We start from the raw sequence: 6,000 nt of genomic DNA on the forward strand, positions 1-6,000 counted from the left end.
GACTGTTATGTCATCCGACTCTCTGTTGTATTACATTACATTTCTAAGTATACTAGATTTGTGTTTCTATTTCATTTATACCTGATGATGACTGCTTGTGTTGCAATCGAAACGTCGTATGCTAGTATTTTATTTATTATTTTCTCTTTATACGTGACTTTACCGAAGGAACCAAAGAGTAACGAGAGGAGCGACCGCTAAGGCTCCTTTCCCTACTCACTCGGCCCCATCTCTCGCCAAAACCACACACGGCTCGCTCGATCTGTTTGATTTCAGGGCGCAGCCGTCCCAGTCAAAATGTTTCCGCAACAAAAGTTAGCGACGTCTATTGCAGAAAGAGCTTCATAGCTCATCGGATTCCTCCAGTAGAAAATACATTTTCTGATTCTGTACACTCGTCGCGGTGAGCCCCGGGTGCGTGAAACAAGTGTGAGCACGTGCTTTGTGTTTAGTAGAGGACAGAGGCATTAATTCAAGCTGGATCTGTGTTGATGGGTAACCCAGGAAATGTCTGCACCCGGCACACAACGTCATCCTTCCTCTCGCTCTGGCTGTAGTGGCAACCACGCTGCCCACGTGACATGTCCTTCCTATTCTAGATGTAAAGCTTTCGTGACTGCAAGGGTTCATACTCTTAGTTCTTTCGGTAAAGTCACGTAGGTGAAAAATTTAATTAAAATTAATAAAAAATTCAATAAAAACAATAAAATCACTTGATCGGAGTAGGAAGGACACTTAAAATGTCCTTCCTACTCCGATCTACCCGCGAGACAAGAAACAAAACATTCAACCGAGGAATTACGCCTTGGCCGCTAAACGCCCTATCTCCCACCAAATCCAAACCTCGGGGTCTGCTCATGCCCAGCAAATCCGATCCACTCGTGGCCGTGGAGTATAAGGAGGTGAATGAGCTGAGTGTGTAAGGGGGTGGTGGGGGGGCTAGGCTAGGGATTGAGGTGGGGGGGGGGCTGGTGGTGTGGAGGGGTGGGGGTCCTCTCGGAGATGTTTGAAGTCGGCACACTCCACGGCGGAAGCGTCTGCATCCGCGAGATATCGCCAGCCTCCACGCACGCTTCCCGCTCGAGCACGGTTTTCCTTCCTGTTATGCTCCCCACTGCGCTGTCTGCTCTCGTTTCAGAATAGCAGCTCCTTATAATACACCGGGCATAGTTTAGCGCTGGGAAAAGATTGAAAGAGAAGAAAAAAAATTACGCACGTTTACTCACCACCCCCCCCCCTCCTCCACCTCTGCGTCGGAGCTCCCCAACCCGGCTTAATTCTATTTTGTATCGGCTATGAAGCGGGGGGGAAGTCTAATAAGATCAAACGAACACGAGAAGAATGTGTCATAATTTATTTTTGGTGCTTCCCAGAAGCTCGAAAATGTTCGTCTCTTAAGTGCGAAGCGTGTTTGTGCGCTTTGAATAAAGGCAGGAAAACATGGTGCACTTGGAAAAATATAATAATAAACGAGTTCACAATTAATCCCATCAATTCCTGTTGACGAGGGCAATTCTGCTGAACGGCGTTACGTACGTCGTCTGAGAATGAGAAGTTTGTTATCCGAGTAAATTACCCACGGAGCTCTACGACTCTTTTTCAAGTGTGACTCGGCCAGCAGACAGACGCAGCAGCAAGAGTTCCCTTTGGAACTGTGAGTAGCGAATTGTCATCAACCAGTCGGACAGAGCATTGCAAACGTCAAGCAATGTTCGCAGAAATGACATAAAAGGGCCTCTTGCAAACACTCGCTGCCGTTGTAGGTAATTTTCATAACTCGAGTCTTTGCATTTCATTGCTTTATATGATTTGGCACGTTAGGCGTCGCTGGTAATCCAGAGTCATAATCGGAATATTTAATTATCCCAAAGGAGGAATCCGATTAGTTAAGAAGCTCTTTTTCACAGATGTCCAGTAGAGGCCGGTCAGCAAGTCGCAACAACAATCAATACAAACAAAAAACAATATAAAAGGAAAATAGACCACACGGTAAACAAATTGCATAAGTACCGTGCGTAAATTCTTGCCGATTTGTCAACACCAAACGCAAGCTTGGCAAGGCACCAAAACAACAACAACAACAACAGTCCCCGACCACACCAAGAAAACAAGACAAGCCCCTGGCTGCGTTGAGGAGGTGATGGTTCCAGCCCTTCTCCTTGAACCACCGCAGCCACCGTGCTGGAGGTACTGCCGCCCCAAGGGATGTTACTTGCCAGAGAGTTCCAACATTGTGACCCAGGAGGCTTTGCGTGGTCGGGTGGGGATGCTTTAGTTCTATCTGTATGTGTTTGAGTGATTTGTTTACCTTTCTTATACTTTGCACGACTTCCACGTGTTTGTATTGTTTGTTGTTGTAACGTTTTTGCTCGCCATTACTGCACAAATGAACCTCTTGGCGGTACCCCAGGGTACCATAGTACCCCGGCTCTCGCACAATGTCCGTGCTGCAGCCACGTTTGGTCTGTTGATGGTCGTCGATGCGGCAATCGACTCATCTCGACGAGCTGTACACGATGCAACTATTCAAAGTTAAAATTTTCGATAACGGATTTTTTTATGCTGATGTTCGGCGTTTCGACATCGCGGAGTGTGGCACTGATTTCGGTTTGATTGGAACCCCAGTCACAGAGTGAAGTACACCCCTGGAAAAAATAGTGTCCCAGAAATAAAATATTTAATTGCTTCTGCCACTTTGTATTATTTGCTACCCCGGAGTACCGCCATAAGGATCATCTGTGAAAAAGAGCTTCATAGTTCATCGTATTCCTCCAATATAAATACATATTCTGATTCTGCATGTTTGAACTTCTATCGCACCGCACGTAGTCAACCGTGCTAATCGTGATGATGATGATGAAGGAGCGGTGATACATTGCATTCGGGACATCTGGCATAATACATTGCCGCACGACAACTTCTTGGCAAGGAATATAATACAGATAGTCCCCGAGTTACGATGGTCCGACTTACGATATTTTAGACTTACGAAGGGGTCGTCGTAACGCATCTCCATCGTAAGTAGAGGACTGCCTGTACATGATAATAAAACGTAGTCATTTGTGAATCCACTGCCGGACGAGGACCTACTTGGTACCATGGACGTTGTCTGACCAGACTTCAAAAATCTCTGCTCAGTGCAGGTTGGTGAAGAATGTGTCCAGGTCCGGTTCACACATTACTCGCCACTCTCGTGTTGGCCGGCGCCGGGAACCGAACTCGGGTGACTCACGTCATGACTCGATGCGCCACCACCACCACCTCCACCACCACCTCCACCACCACCTCCACCACCACCACCTCCACCACCACCACCACCTGTCTTAAAGAAAACCACAACAGCAGCAACAACAACAACTTGCGCATAATTCTAAATTTGAAGCTTTCGTGACTGCCTTGATACAGCTATCGTGCTGTGACGGTTCCACCTGAAGACGGAAGCTTGTGTTGCCTACGAAACGTCTTGATTTTTATTTTATTTTACTTTTATTAATTTTAATTTTATTTTTTTATCTACGTGACTTTACCGAAAAAACCTAAGAATATGAAAACTTGCGCATATCCAAGTAATTTTTAGCCGATTTGCAAGCAGCTCAAGGTTTCTGCATCCCCCCCCTACTCCTGCTGCAGCTAAGGCGATTGCTGGTGTGGTTGAGCACTGCGCTACTGCTGCAGCAGCAGCAGCAGTCCGTCGTCCCCGACAGCGTGCGTGCTGCGAGACAGCTGACGTCTCTCGATTTAAAGCTTTCGTGACTGCAGGGATTCATCGTCTTCGTTCTTTCGGTAAAGTCACGTAGAAGGGAAGTAATACAATTATAAAAATAAAACATAATAAAATAATTATCACGACGTTTCAGCCACAACGCAAGCAGCCGTCCTCAGGTGAAGAACAGGTCTGTCGGGGAGACAGTGTTTCATTCAGACGCTGTCTCCCCGACTGACCTGGTCTTCACCTGAGGACGGCTGCTTGCGTTGTGGCCGAAACGTCGTGAGAATTATTTTATTATGTTTAAATTGTATTATTTTATTACTTCCCTTCTACGTGACGACTTTACCGAAAGAACCAAGAAGAGGAGCTGACGTCTCCTCGCCGTGACATTGGAGAATCCCATGGCGCTGTCGGCAAGGGTAATCGGCCATTGTTCGCAGGTGTCAAGGCTATACCAAGCACCTGCTGTGCTCAACGCCTCGCTCGCGCAACAATAAACACGGTCTCCTAGCAAACAAACAGCGGCATCCGCTCGTGAAACGGCGGAGTTTCACAGAGATGTGTTGCGTGCGTACTCGCACGCTTGACTTCGCTGTTGACTGAGCGGCTTCATTGCAGATTCTAGATTTGAAGCTTTCGTGACTGCAAGGATTCATACTCTTAGTTCTTTCGGTAAAGTCACGTAGGTAAAAAATGAAATAAAAATTAATAAAAATAAAACAATGAAAATCACGATTTGCTGCATCAAGTGGTGCAGCAAATCTGGCTGTGACGGTCCCACCTGATGACGGAGACTTGTGTTGCCTCCGAAACGTCGTGATTTTTATTGTTTTATTTTTATTAATTTGTATTTCATTTTTTACCTACGTGACTAAGAGTATGAATTCATTGCAGATGTTGCGCCCTGTTCATTTTACTATCGACGGAGCAGCAATAGCCCCAGTTACGTCTCCCCCCTTTCGCGTCGTCTCGCAAGTACATTATCACCGCAGTTATTATCATCAGCAGCATCATAATCATCAGCTCAGATCGATCCCCTGCTGCAGTGCAGCAGTACGATTAACGCTCCACGAGACGATAGGTCAAATGACTTCCGGCGCGATCTCTGTGCTTTATTTGCTTTGAAGTAGGGCCATTGCCCGAAACGTCGCCTGTTATATACGTTTAATGTTTAGGCCACGGCGAGTTTTGTTGTTGTTGTTGTTGTTATTTGTACTTGTGCACAACCTGTCAACGCAGCAGCAGCACCACGACCACCAAAGCTGCGCTTTTGGGGTGTTACGCCTGCCAAACGATAACAGGTGAGCAAAACAAAACCAATCACCCCCACCTCCTTAATAAAAACGATTTCGCGGACAAAAACAGCTTCGCGACTCGTCGAAGACTCTACATTAACACTTTACGATTGACTCGGGCCGCTGAATTAGAATGGCGCTGCAAAAAAGGGTGGAACGCGCCTCTGAAAAAAACCATCTCTAAGGAGGCCCTTTTTTTTATAAACAGCGCCACTCGGCCAGGAAGTTATATTAAGGCTTTGTGTTTCCAAGCACTGCGGAATGAAAGGGGCTCGCAAGAGGCTTTCCAGTGTTATTTTTTTCAAGTCTAACCTCTAATGGGACTAAAAGCACAGCTTCTTTCTTGCTTGGCTCACCTTGTTTGAATTCACCTCCCCCCCCCCCCCCCCCCGGGAGCTGCGCGCATCAGTGGGTTTCTCAGCCAACGAGAGTGAAAGGCACGAGCGTTTGGACGCGCTGTGTTTTGATTTATTTATAATAATACAAAAATTCAACAATTTTTTTTATTTGACCAGATAAGGCCCACCCGAGCTATACGGCTCTTTTTCAGAGACGACTTTGCCACAAATGATAGCTCAGCGAAGTGGCTTATCGTGTAGAAATTTATAGCAGCCAAATACTCTAAACGCGTGATGTTGATTCTCAATGTGCAGGGGAAAAACCGGAGGAGTGGAGGAACCGGAGAAAACCCCACGTGACCACGGGGAGAACGTGCAAACTGCAAATATAGAGGCGGGTTAGGGTCGCGGTCGAACCAACGACCTCATGCATACCAGGCGAGGTCGTTAACATCTCGCCACCGTGGCGCCAACACATTGATGTGTTTGTAATAATTCGGCCTCGGAATTTTGTTCTCAGTTGCTCCTGAAACTTGAAAATGTGTAACACAGGATATTATTTAATGCTGTAATTTTAATATCGTATTGCAGTTACATCTAGTGTGATATCTCACTCGTCTCATGTACCACAAGTATCGATGTGACATTTATTTAATAA

This window comes from Lethenteron reissneri, chromosome 22 (genome assembly GCF_015708825.2).
Source record: "Lethenteron reissneri isolate LAM-NWPU_2019-01 chromosome 22, ASM1570882v1, whole genome shotgun sequence".
Lineage (NCBI taxonomy): Eukaryota > Metazoa > Chordata > Hyperoartia > Petromyzontiformes > Petromyzontidae > Lethenteron > Lethenteron reissneri.